This window comes from Macrobrachium nipponense, chromosome 33 (genome assembly GCF_015104395.2).
Source record: "Macrobrachium nipponense isolate FS-2020 chromosome 33, ASM1510439v2, whole genome shotgun sequence".
NCBI lineage: Eukaryota > Metazoa > Arthropoda > Malacostraca > Decapoda > Palaemonidae > Macrobrachium > Macrobrachium nipponense.
In genome coordinates, this window is record NC_087219.1 from 51,056,512 (window position 1) to 51,070,828 (window position 14,317).

The 14,317-nt window shown below is 37.8% G+C and overlaps 1 pseudogene; it reads left to right on the forward strand.

The window, feature by feature from the left end:
* Window positions 1–3,868: 3,868 nt before the first annotated feature.
* Window positions 3,869–14,317, forward strand: part of LOC135203177 (uncharacterized) — a 65,267-nt pseudogene continuing 54,818 nt past the window's right edge.

A 14,317-nucleotide genomic window follows, 5' to 3' on the forward strand; every position in this document is an offset into this window, starting at 1 on the left:
AAACACAGACGGTAATGTCTAAAGTAGTGTCTTATCTAATTGTGATAATTGGCACTGGCGAAGACTACGAAGACGCCGGGGATCACGAGATAGAAAGTTAATTTATTCAGCAGCATTGTTATCGTTTTGTAACGGTAATGAGAGAGAGAGAGAGAGAGAGAGAGAGAGAGAGATTGATAATCCATCCGTGACAAGAACATGAATGGGGGAAAGTCTACCTCCCGAGAGACGGGTGGCTATAGGAAAAGCGGGACGCACTCAGCTGCGTGGATGTTTCCTCTACCGTGACGAAGACTAATCTGGGGAAGGTGCTGTAAAGGAGCTGAGTCTGAGATTACCTTATTTTGCATATTTATATGGAAATTACAATAAGTGACGCTCATTTTCAGAGGTGTATTTCAGAGCACGATCTTGTAATTAAATGTAATTAGTGCCAAAATCTCGATAGCTAGTTTAGGAACGAGTAGGGAATGGGATGCTAGTAAAAGTATGGTACGTTATTACCCTGTCATGTAAGTTTTATTCCGTCATGTATACCGCCGATTCGATACGCAAAGTTGGTAAAATTATCTTCTTTTATGTTTCGTTACAACCACTAAACGTGGATGGTTCTGGTGAAATGGATTAGTATTTTGTTGCAAAGGAGTGTCTACATGATAAAATTAATTATAAAGTTCCTAAGGAATGAGTTTGCTTAGTTTTACCCGTCAACTTATTACATTAACTTGTCAGAATTTCTGTACATCTTCAATCACGTATTCACAATGAGAGATTTCCTTGGTGTGTCAGGTTGCCTCAATGGCAAAATTTCGTTATGATATAGTGAAAAATGTATAAAACACACTTATACTTTTATTAGAATACAGTTAATTTCCTTAATGTTTTTTTTACTGTATTTACGTTGTTAACTTGGCATATACCACAGAATGGAATGACGAATAATCCTATAAATAAATTAGAGCATAATAAAAAAGAAGTAATGAATTAGAATGAATAGATATTAAATGATTTCACATATAACAATAAATAGTGACTATACTCTGTTTTTTTTTTCATCTGTCCATCCGCCTGTGGTGTTTGCGCATGGTAATACTGCGTTCCGGGGTTTAAATAATATCCTTTTTCGAATATTAACGGTGTGATTCGCATACAGTAAATTATTAAAACACTTTTCAGTTGCAAATGTACACCAAGATATCCTTTTATTTACCTAAGACTAACACGTATCATAACTATTTAAAGCCCGGGACGCAGTGTTACCATGCGCGACCACCACAGTCGGATGAACAGATGGGAAAAAAAGTTTTTTTTTTTTTTTTTTTTTTTTTTTTTTTTTTTTTTTTTTTTTTTTTAAACTAAGGGTAAAACATTGAACAGGACGTGTGCACCCCAAGTACGGCAGGTCGCTGGAGCTTAGGCTGAGCCTAAGGTATGAGATCGTTAGTCGTATGTCATCAGGCAAAATATCAAATTTTTAAGGAGTATGTATGGCAATAGTTAAGCCTGTATAATGTTTTAGACCGTTTTGAACGTTCTCCCATAGTAAGACGAAGGATGAGACTATGGAATGCAGGTGTGTTGGGGTACATTAAGCTGGTTTCCGGTAACTAACAATAGCACCAGTTGAAACCGCAGAGAACTGCACATCTTTGAATTTCCGTCGTGCGGTTAATGAATAATGAGATGACCGCATAATCTCTGTGTGCTGCTTTAACTGCCAAGTGATTGCTTTCTGTTAATTTTCAAAGGCCCGCATGGCTTGCCGAGGAATTTCTCATCACTTTGCTTCAACTCGGGAAATTTTATTTCAAGTGATCCTATTATGAACACCGAGATGTTTCATACGCGCAAAATGTGGTCGTACTTTTAACAAAAACTATGCCGTTAATGAAAACATGAACAATATTAAAAAATTTAATTTTTCAGAAAGGAACGGAGTCTATTCAGCACGTATTTGTTTTGTTTAAGATCCATTTTCAACTGTCTTATACGTACATATAAACGTATGTGCGTATGCTTACGTTAGGATGGTAAGATGTGAAAAGAGGTAGCAGGCCTGGAATGGACCTCCTAACTTTCCAACTAAACAGAAACAGAAGAAAGTTGTTGAATGAATATCCTTTCCCAGAAGTAGCTATAAATGTAAGGCAATTGAAAATCAGGAAATAGTAGAAACTACAGAAAGATATAAGCGCATTATCCCTTTCCAAGGTGTGTGATTTTTAGTTTGTAAAAGGAAAGTATTGAGTTGCCTTTTATCGATCCGTCCGTACTTTTCTGTCCGCCCTCACATCCTATACACTACCGAGGCTAGAGGGCTGCAAATTGGTGGGTCATCCACCAACCAATCAACAAACATACCAAATTGCACCCCTCTAGCCTCAGCGGTTTTGATTTTATTTAAGGCTTAAGTTAACTATGATCGTGGTGCTATAGGTTCCTACAGCACAGGCCACCACCGGTTTGTGACTGAAAGTGTCATGGTCACCGGCTGAGAGTTTTATTCTTCTGCGCTTTTTACTTGGTTTTCTTGAGACTCTTTCGTAAGTTCATGCCAAAGGGGAATTTCCGCTGTTGTTTTGAGTAGTGCCTGTGGTATGCTGGAGTTAGTGTTTATGCTGATATTGAACAGTGAATCGGGTGTGCCTGTTAGTTAGACAACTGCCGTGGGTCATAGCCTTGGTGAACAAAGGCTAGGGGTAGCGGCCTTATCCTATAGGAACTTGCTGAAAACTCCTTGTATGGGGCTATTATATATATATATATATATATATATATATATATATTTTTATATCTATATAAATATATATATATATATATATATATATATATATATATATATAAATATTCACATATATATGTATATATATTCACATATATATGTATATATATATATATACTTTATTTTCACTTATGTTCAGTGTATTAATGTGTTCATTCATTACTTTCATCGGTTTTTAACTCAACTTGTCTAAGTTTGTTCTCTTTTCGCATAAGGGTATTACACCTTTTGTAAGTTTGCTCAGTAAGTCTATTATTTTGGACTTGTTCCTCATGAAATAATAATAATAATAATAATAATAATAATAATAATAATAATAATAATAATATCGTGATGCTCTTGATACATAAATTATATGTACTGTAGTCTGATTTAAATAGCTCCTTCAGCGAGTGCACTTTTACGTGGAGCACAGTTCACAGCAAGACCCTTAATTTTCTGGTCGAAGAATTTCACCAGATCAAAATCATGTGGTGCGCATTGCGTTTCTGTCTATGATCAATAAAATACTCATGATAACCTCACACGATGGGGTGACATACATTGCTTTTGCTCACTTTGATTTTAACTGGTCTTATGCCACGGCGGGATCTTACTTATTAGGGGCCCTTGAAGAAAGTCGTCGTTACAGTAAAATTTGTTTGGCAGTGAACGTTCCAGAATACCACTCGTGTCACTTGCAATAATATCCTCTTCACTATAGAGCAGAACCTGGTCGCTTTGCCTCGACCTGAGCTTTTGTTATTATTTTCATTGTTTGACCTGAAATATTACAAATGTCATAACCTAGCCAGCAAAAGCCGTTGGGGGGAAATTAAACGTGCGGAAAAGAAAAGAAAAAAAAAAAAAGCTCTTGTTCGTATAACCAAATAATGCGCTTGAGAGAGTTGACACCTTCTTCGATTGTTTCCTTGCCGAAAGCGTTTCAAGAAGCTCCGGACGACTAAAAAAACGAAGATTCCGGAAATGTTTTCAGCCTAGCCGCAGATGTCTCACGAGAAGAGAGAGAGAGAGAGAGAGAGAGAGAGAGAGAGAGAGAGAGAGAGAGAGAGAGAGAGTTACTCGTAAAGTATCACCGTCACTGGCAGTGGCGACAGTCACTTCGTGGACTGCGTCGTGGAAAGTTGAAAGTCTGTCATCCCGTGACTATATAGTACTTGCTGCCTCTGGCCCAGTTCTGTGCATTGTATTATTTTGATGTGTGCAAAAAATGGTGTTGTCGACAGATATTTTTTAAGTTTATCATACCGTGAAAAACACCGAGGCCTTCTTTTAGCTCTAAATGGAACTATTTTAAAAACGGCCTTTACAATAAAGTCAGAAGAAATATAACGTACTGCGAAGCATCTTTTGTGAGTATTATTGTCACGTGTTATTATTGAAGTTATATCAACACATTTCAGTTGCTCAAGTTATTTATTGTATTACAAGTTTTAGAATACTAATATTTTATTTTCTGAACAACCATGCTATAGTGCGATAAAAGATTGTTATGAACTAAAACGAAGCTTATATTAAAACGATGTAGATAGTTTTTTTTTAGGCACAGGATATAGGTACGGCAGCCGTATCCCGATCGTGGTAGATATTGGTACGGCAGTGAATTGCGCATGCGTCAATTTCAGACTTCCTGCCGTACAAATAATATAGTGCGGTGAGGGTACGGCAGATTCTGTCATTGGCGCCGTATTTGCGGTCTTGACTTGCTGTAGATACGGCAGTTAGCTGTATCCGTTTACCAGTTTGCTAATCATACTGTATTATGTAAACCAGAGCTCGGCTTTTAGGTGGGACAGTCACGCTTTTTGAACATCTGTCCCCTTTTTTCAGTTTAGCAAAATGTCCCACCCCTGTTTTTGTTTGTTTAGCTTTTGTGAATTGTGTCCCGCTTTTTTGTACTACAAAAACAACACTATCCAGATTTTAATGGACCTGGTAATTCTATCGTCTTCTCCGACAGCTGCAATATACCCAATGAAGTGAATTAAAAGAATATTGTAAAGTATATAACGGCCCTTGCAGCTGCCGACGTCGGGCAGAATAAAGAGCCGAGAAAGTCACCAAAGGTACGATGGTAGTGTATATATTTATATATAATCCTCTTTGAATCTCCTCTTCGGAATTCTTTTCAGGGCCGATTCGATCGTTCGTGACCTACGTATATACCATGAATTACCCAATTTTTGAAAGTTTGAGTCTTCATAGATGTCTATGGCTTTCTTCAGCTCGTTAAAGCCTGAAAACATCTGTTTTTCGGCGAAAACTAATGTATTATTCCGCGGTTCATGCTGTTCCGTCACCATTTATCTTGCTGTCACTGATATGCCCAAAGACTGTGTATATACTTCAGTATATACTAGTCTTTGGATATGCGTGAGGCGGTAAACAACGGTTAGCGCATGCGCAATTCACTGCCGTACCAATATCTACCGAGATCGGGGTACGGCTGCCGTACCAATATCCAGTTCGTTTTTGGCATTAGAAGTTATACTTAGGGTAGGTGCCCATTGAAAATTAGACTCAAAGCTTTAAAGTGAGATATTGAAATCAATAGCAGTACTACAGTATAAATATTTGCAGTCAGGAGAATACTGCTGATCGGTCTAATAATGAATTTAAGGTTGTGCTGTAGTCTAGACTCTAGAACTTGGGCTGTTCCTAAACAGATGTTGTGTTCGAAGACTTGTGATGAGTCATTCGTACCTTCCTAGTTTCTTGATCTTGATAAAAAAAAAAAATTAAAAGAGAAAAACTGTATCTCGATCATCTTTAAAAAATTATAACCTATTAGAAGAAGATTCCACGCCTTAGGCATCACTTGTTAATTATCATTTCATTTGGTGTGCATGAGACAATTCGACAATTCAATTACGATGGCAATTTATCGAACACAAACTTTTGTGTTGTAGTGCGCAAATTTTTGTTCTAATTTTTATGCTTTCTTTGCACAAAGATTGGAGTCGTTCAGTGGAAGCCGTCTATTGTTAATTAGTATGTTACTACACCCATCATTTACTCGGAAATAACTGTCGAGGCAAATATATGTATTTAATAAGGTCCAATTATCTGCACGTGCTTTTGCCAATTCGGTATACGTACATTTACGAGTGGATTTCACTTCATAGTGAAAAATCCTGTTTTGATATTATTAGTAATTTTTTATAACATTATCAATTATAGTTTTTTTCCATGGGAACATGCCAATGCACCTAAAATGGGTAGCGTACCTATGAGGCAAGTTAGTCATGATAGTGAATTACCTTGTCATAGTGAATGAATGAAAAGCTTTCGAGTTAGACTGTGTAGGGCTATAATCCAGAAGGAAGAGCACGTGTATTTTAGATAGGGGGAAGTCATTAAGCACGTCATGCAAATTGGATGGTGGTTTAGTACATGAAGTTGTTCCGAGTTGTTATATTTGTTGTAGATTAAACTGGCCTTATGCCAGCACGGGTTCTTGCTCGTGGAGCAGTCCGTAGTGGTTGGGTAGATGTGAGACTAGGTTTATCATTAATGCAATGGTTAGAGGGCGAATGAGGTAGACCTAATTAAAAATAGAATTGACAGTGTTTATAATGAAATGAAGTAGGGTTGCTAGAATAATGATTAGGGAGTATTTATTGTTTTTAAATCTCTCTCTCTCTCTCTCTCTCTCTCTCTCTCTCTCTCTCTCTCTCTCTCTCTCTCTCTCTCTCTCTCTCTCTCTGTCCAACCATTTTCGTGACACGAGTGCTCTCAAATGGTTGTATTTTAGTCCAAAATATTAGTTATGTCAGAAAACTAATTTATTTTTGCTTCGATATATAAGTGCAGCTACTGTAAAGGCATTTCTTCGTTAAAGTGAGACCTCTGTCTTCCGTATCACTGAAGAGGAAAACATAAGCCAACTTTATGCTTCATAGGTTTCCCCACGGTCTAGGTATACCCGTGGGTTCCATTGAAGTTCGTTACTCGAGCACATTTCGGGGCATCATTAAAGCATCTTGATATTGAACACCTCGTTATTGGACTCTTAATTGCTCAAGTTCGTGAAGGCCATCTTAACAAGTTAGTACTTACATGCAGCACGTCTATAGTACCACTTGGTATATCGGTATATAAGCTGAAAAATAATTTTAAAAATATGGTTAGTTCTTGCTTAAGAGCGTTTAAAACCCAACCTTTAAGGCGATTAATGCTTTTGATGTTAGCGTCTAACCTCAGTTAAATGGGCCTTGGAGAAAATAAATGCAGTTAAATCAGTAATGGAAACCTGATTCCCATTGTATTTTTAAATTCGATGAAAGAAGTTTCAGAAAACTATCTGACTGAAGAATACATAAATAGAAGATTGCTACTCGGATTCATAAACAGTAGGCTAATGGTTTTGTCACTATTTCGTTTTTAGGCTTCATCTTATTGGAGTAAGTTACTTCGACAATATACTTTGTTCTAAACAGTTCATAACTTCGTCTCATGAGGCAAAGTAGAACGTCTTATTTCAAATATATCACAGAGGTAATGAACCGTAAGCTGCTTCGTTCGGTTCACGGGTCAAAATTTTGAATGCGCTTATGATGGGATGCAAAGGTAGCGTCACCCCGATTATTGTTATATGAGGTATCACGCGATATCAGGTGCCGATAAAGCAATTCTGCCGTTACGGTGACTGTAACAGAATGTAGTTAACTGTAACCCCGGAGTATTTTCGCACTAAGGTTTGTACAATGGTATGACTTAAGTTTCCCGACGTCTTGCTACAGTAACTGAAACCACGCTAACAAAGGCGTCTTTTCCATGGTGTGGGTTTCGTCGGCCTAGCGAGAAGTATTTAAAACCCACTCCATAGTTATGTCGTAGTACCATAGTACCAGACAACAACCTCTTGAGGCTTACAATTATTGTGAACAAATCTTATGTTTCCGGAACGAGAGAAAGTTTCCCATTTTCAGCTTTTAGGAAACTAACTCTCTCTCTCTCTCTCTCTCTCTCTCTCTCTCTCTCTCTCTCTCTCTCTCTCTCTCTCTCTCTCTCTCTCTCTCTCTCTCCAATCATTCAGACTATAGGTAGTAATATTTTGTTCAAAAGACAAATCATGTCGAAGACTTCGGGTGTGTGTGTTCTCCAGACAAGTGAGGATTATAGAGCTTGATTACGTGAGGAGTTTATGTAAAAAATTATACAAATGATTCAAAGTATATGCAAGTTAAATTTTGTACAAGTACTGAGAAAGTATAGTGCCTGTTTAAAAGCTATTTTAATTCAGGTTAGTGCCCTCGAAACATTAAAATGACCAACTAACAAATTTTGAGTAATATCCGTTGGATTGCACAGTGACTATTTCTCGTCTGTTAAAACTTGAAAAATTCTCTAATGCTAATCTTTCATTGAATTTCCTGGTCTCCCATCTCTTAAACGCTCCTTGTTATTCTACCATTAGTTGCTCAGCGCCTGTCTCTTACTTGTGCCCCGTGGCTTCAAACTACGGCATTAGAATAAATACGAAAAGAGTGAGGTTCATGGGCGCCCACACATAGGGCAAGAGGGGGCGCTTGCCCCCCCCCCCACCCCCCCCCCCTGAAATCCTGGAAAAAATTACACACACACACACACATATATATAATATATATATATGTGTGTGTGTGTGTATGTATGTATATACACTATATCTTTTATTTAACTACGTCTCTTTGTTTTCCTTCCATTTTACCATATATTCTTTCAATTTAAGTAAATTAAAGGTATCATTACGTATTGTATGATAGTGTATACTGCATATAACTGCGTTGTTCTTTCCAGAAATATTTGAATTCAGCTGAACAGTATATGGAACTATTGAAATAAAAGTCAATATAACATTGTAATTTTTCTTTATTGCATTTTGCTTCACTTAAATATTATATATATATATATATATATATATATATATATATATATATTTATATATATATATATATGTGTGTGTGTGTGTGTGTGTGTGTGTGTGTGTGTGTGTATAAAATTTGCCACCTCTTGGAAAATATGCGCCCATGGTGAGGTTGTAAATATTTGCTGTATGAAGCACCAAATGAATTCCTGTAAGCTTTTAAGCAAATCCTTAATTTTAGGAGGAAACCCGACCTGTAAGGTTTCTGGCAATTTTCACCCTTTGGACCGCTTCACGCGATGTCGCCATGATTATAACCCGTAAGTTCCTTGGTATTCAGGGCCGACAAAGCACAATACGATATTGTATGCTAAGCAAGGAAAGTGACAGTCGAAAGAAGGTACTATAAATAATATGGTGGTGGGGAGAGTGGCGTTTTATGCGACACCATAATTTACGTCGAAGTGGCTTGTAAGTATACGAAGAGATCAACATCGACTCTCAAAAATGCTCATGGCTCTGTTGCTTTGGGAACAAAAATTTAGAGAAAACCAGGAAAATGGTGGTTTCATCTAGGCTAATAGCCCTAAGCAAGACAGAATACGTAGAGCACAAAATTATTTTATAAGTTTTGTCAACGTTTGGAACAGGTACGGGAGTTTTGAACACAAGGTTGTATCCTGGGCTGGAGAAATATTATTGATGTAGGAATTAAGGTATCCGAAAATGAAAGACCTCATATGAAGTGGAATTAGATAAATGTTTAACAACCGACTTTTGCATTAATGTAGTGCAAGATAAATATGATCAGTGTTTAACAGATGCTCTTGATTTTTGTATTCATTGCTGATATAGCCTTGGAATGGCTAAATGAAGTGAATGATAATTCTCTGTATTGGGGAAAGGTTTGTATTTAATTACACATTGTCATACAAGTGCAACAAAAGGTGGTTGTGTGTGGAACAGATATCAAACAAGATAACCAGCGTGGTGCGATTATCGTGCACGCTCTCCCTTTGATGTTTAAAAAAAATCGTTACAATTGAATTATCGCCCGTGGAGCTCTCTCTCTCTCTCTCTCTCTCTCTCTCTCTCTCTCTCTCTCTCTTTTTTTTATCACCAATAGATTTTAAATTCTTACGGAACTCATAACTGTATACCCTATCATTATTTTTTGAACTCACCGAAATAGTTCGTGGACTCGGCGCATAAACTTCAGCATCCAGCCAATATTTGAACCCTACATCACACGGTAAACTCTGCAGTCTGCAGACACTGGTAGAGCGTGTCGTCTTGCTGAGTAAGGCATTCCATTATTATCATAATAATTCTCTTTATTTATAAATGTGGTAAAGGAGAAATCTGTGGCGATGGAGTTGGCGGTAACCGTTAGCTGAGTCTATGGTTATGAGTCTAGAGGACTTTAATGAGAATTGGGCGGTTTGTCGTGCATTGCGGTTGAAGTCGAATGTGTGTTAATTACTCTTTATTCAATATAGTTCTGAAAGTTTTGTTGTTAATCTTTGTAAATTAAAGGGCACTGACCTTCACCTTGCATTGTAGGTACTTAAGGGATTAAGCCAAGGAGGAGAAAGTTTTGTCGTTCCTAATTATTTCAGGATATAACTTATTTCAGGATATAACGTTATTTTACTGGTGTTACGTTCTCAACGAAATTTATTATTGTCTTGACGCATGTAAAAATTGGGGATTGTGTGGTTATTTACTGTGTGGAAACTGAGGGGCAGATAACTCAGATAACTGATACTTCCATTGGTACTGAAGTCATTTGAAAATGTACTACTTGTCTAGTCTTGTTTTTAACTTTCAAACCGGATATGACCCCTACACTTTTCGAGATTTTGCCATTAGCTGTAAATTAGACTTAAACTTTTTCTGGTAGACACTTTGTTTATTACAAATGCAATGGGGGTTTTGTTTCGACAAATCTGTCTGTAGTTCAAGACCTGAACAAGTTGTGAGACTAAAACATGGTATGAACTTGGCTTAAACCTGTATTTTTTTTCTTTTTTTTTTTTGGTATGGACTTGGCTTAAACCTGTTTTTTTTTTTTTTTGTATGAACTTGGCTTAAACCTGTACTTTTTTTTTTTTTTTTTTTTTTTTTTTGAGCTTGACGATGGTTGGTGGAAAGTAACTTGTCAGAATGATATCGTTATATTTCATATAAGTACTTAGTGATCCGGATTAAAGCTTATTAACAGATTTCTCGTCTTAAGTATAGGCCTATGCTTTGCTTGTTTATAATGCTTTCAAATTGAAAGACTATAGAAAATGTGTTGATGAATCCAGAAGTAGTACATAGCATATGTTTCGGATACAGTTTTTCAAATTTCCATGGCGAAATTCTTATCAACATTTGCTAAAAATTTGATCCTACTCAAAACTTCAAGTTGACTTCGGCGACTATGTATTTACTTTATGACGTACAAACACATTTTCTCGTAGTTCGTCAACTCTATAGCATTATTAACAAACATAAGATAGTAGTATTGGAGTGAGAAATTTACGCTGTCAATTCAGCTTTCTCCGGATAACTGAGTCCTTCAATGAAATATAACGATGCTATTCGGACACGTTAAGTTCAACCAATCACCGTCAGGCTCCTGCCAAATTTTAAATGCATTTTCGCCATATTGAAAAAGAATAGAGTCTACAGTAGTCTATCTTCGAAATGTGTAGAAAAACAGTGGGAAAAAATGTTAATTTACATAAGGAGGGTAATGCCGTCAGGGCAGCTCACACGGTACACTGTAGGTATTGCTTAAGGGAGCTCGTAGAATGCCTTCGGCACCCAACTGCATAATATCAGCCTTTTAGTTTACCTAAATTACTGCTTCCTTCAGTCTTGCTGTCCAACCTTTCCAACAATCACTTTTTTAGGGCAACTGTGTGGTTTTTCTCCCAGCGCTGCCTTCAGCCTGAATGGACTGAAATACAATACAAGATTTAGGCCAAACACTGGGACCTGTGAGGTCATTCATCTGAAAGGGAAATTGAGAGTAGAGAGGTTTTAAAAGTACAACAGGAGGAAACCGCTCGCAGTTGCACTATGAAACAATATTGCTAGGAGAAGCTGGAAAGGAAGATGATAAAAGAGACTATGAAAGGAGGTATAGTAAAAGGAAGCAACAGGATGGACTCGCTCGCAGTTGCACTATGAAACTATAGTTAGGAGAGGGTGGAAAGTAAGATGATAAAAGAGACTATGAAAGGAGGTATAGTAAAAGGAAACAACAGGAGGGACTCGCTTGCAGTTGCACTATGAAACAATATAGTTACGAGAGGCTGGAAAGTAAGACGATAAGCGACTATGAAAGGAGGTATAGTAAAGGGAATGGCGGTTTGCAGCTAGGGGCAGAAGGGACGCCGCTAAGAACACTAAGTAATGCCTACATTGCACCGAATGAGGTGCACTGACCGCACTACCTCTCTACGGGGCACTGACAATTATGAACGAGCGTTTTAGCACCACACTCGTCTGATTATCTCTTGGTACCTGCAATTATCCTCAGGTGATACCCGGTTACCCTCAGCAATTTGTTAATCTGATTACTTCGACGCTGAGGCTCGTTACACTCTCGCCCCCTACCCCTACCCCCACCGCTCAAATTTACCCCCTTATACCCAACCATCAGATATCTAGTCTCATCTCCAGGATGAAAGACAATTTCCCGCAACGTTTCTTCCGTATTATTTTGGAAATAAATGCTTAAACACACCAACCTTCAAGCAAATATGCACAACTTGTAAGAAAAAAGTCGACGATATTGGCGACAACCAAAAATAACAAACAGTTAGCAGATTAGAAACAAATAACATAGCGGTTACAATTAAGTATGGCAAAACAGGAGACTACAAAGCAGCTGTGCTTTGGAGATCAAACACGTGCGTGTACTTTTTGCAGCAGCGATGGAAGCAGCAGATATTCTATAGACCTTGAGAGCGCCTCAGCGGCATGGTTGGTATGGTATTAGCGTCCCACCTCGGTGGTCGCGGGTTCGATTCTCAGCCATTCCATTGAGGAGTGAGAGATGTGTATTTCTGGTGATAGAAGTTCACTATCGACGTGGTTCGGAAGTCACGTAAAGCCGTTGGTCCCGTTGCTGAATAACCACTGGTTTCATGCAACGTAAAAACACCATACAAACAAACAAACAAATATAGACCTTGATTAGAGTGAGGTTCATTTCAGTTTCTACGTCTGATTTTCGTGTAGGAAATTATTCCTCCGATGAAATGAAACCACCAAATGGGTAATTCATCTTGGTACAGGTCCTTACCCAGAGTTTTTTCATGGGAGGGGGGGGGGGGACGTCGTTTTTCCCAAAATGGATCCTTTTCTTTTATAAATGTCATTGATTATATAGGTATATACAAGATGAAATACTTTAAAATTTTATTTTAGGTATATTAACAAGAAAAATTGGGTATGTGGTCTATGCACTTCTACCCGATTATAGATGTCATTCAAAGTACTGTCTATGGTTAACAGAAAGTATGGACTTCCATGGTACAGGCTTGTGGTAAATACCTTCGTGATGGCGGTTCTGTTCGTAAAAGATCTGTTGGATTGTTTATCTTCTGGAACTGTTGATGGGCTGTTATGATTATGCATTTGCCTAGTAGTCACTTACCAGAGAACACAGTTCTGCATTACACACACACACACACACACACACACACACACACATATATATATATATATGTATATATATATATATATATATCAGACAGTCAGTTGATGATGGGCAGTATAAATGGCTCCCTCGAGCTTCATTGTTCATGCTGTGCTTGCAGCTACGTATGGTTGAGCAATCGGTTTTAAATCTTCAAAAACCGGTTTTAACTACTGTATTCGTAAATCGTGCTAATGATCTTCACAAGGGAAGTGAATATCAGTAATATTCAAGATGTCATCATCCTATAAATTGTAGTCGGAGACACTTTCTAGATTTTTTTTTTCAACAGTTTTCTAATCTTCATTTTAACACTCCCTGGCTCACAGAACTGACTACTCCCTTCCCTGGGTGCTATATCGGGTGCTGCAAGAGTATTATACACCTCTTTAATATCTTTTATAAAAGGCGCATAACATCTCTGGCTGAAGCATAGTTCTCGTACATTGTTGGAGTCTAATGCAGACAGATTTTCATAATATTGAAATATCATTATCCAAGAATATTTATGGAGAAACACGATTAGTTTCTTAGACGCATTTTTACAGCTTTTTTTGTAACTTACAGTAGTACGCATCATCTCCAGTCCCACTCCACTGAATGTGCTCCTTGAAACATGCAAAATCATATTACCGTTGGCCGCTTTTAGTGACTTTGAATCGCTTACATGGCACAAGTTTAGGAATTAGACTAATTTCGTATGTCATCATTAACAATTCGGCAGCAGCAGTCTTAGATAACCGGCTGTTAAGTTACATAGCCTAAAGACGACCCAAATAGTTTCTGGGTGCGGCTTAGCTCTTGCCACGCTCTTTTAAGGCCCCCATACACTGAAGGATTGTTCGTTCGCAAAAACATTGTGTATGAGGTTGTCCGAATGCAAAAGTGTCTGAACGATCTCGGCGGGAAACTGTCACGACCAAGTTGCTGGCTTGCGACTTAGTAAGTCTGTCATACACAGGTCGTTCAATGTATGGGTTTGTCTGCCGAT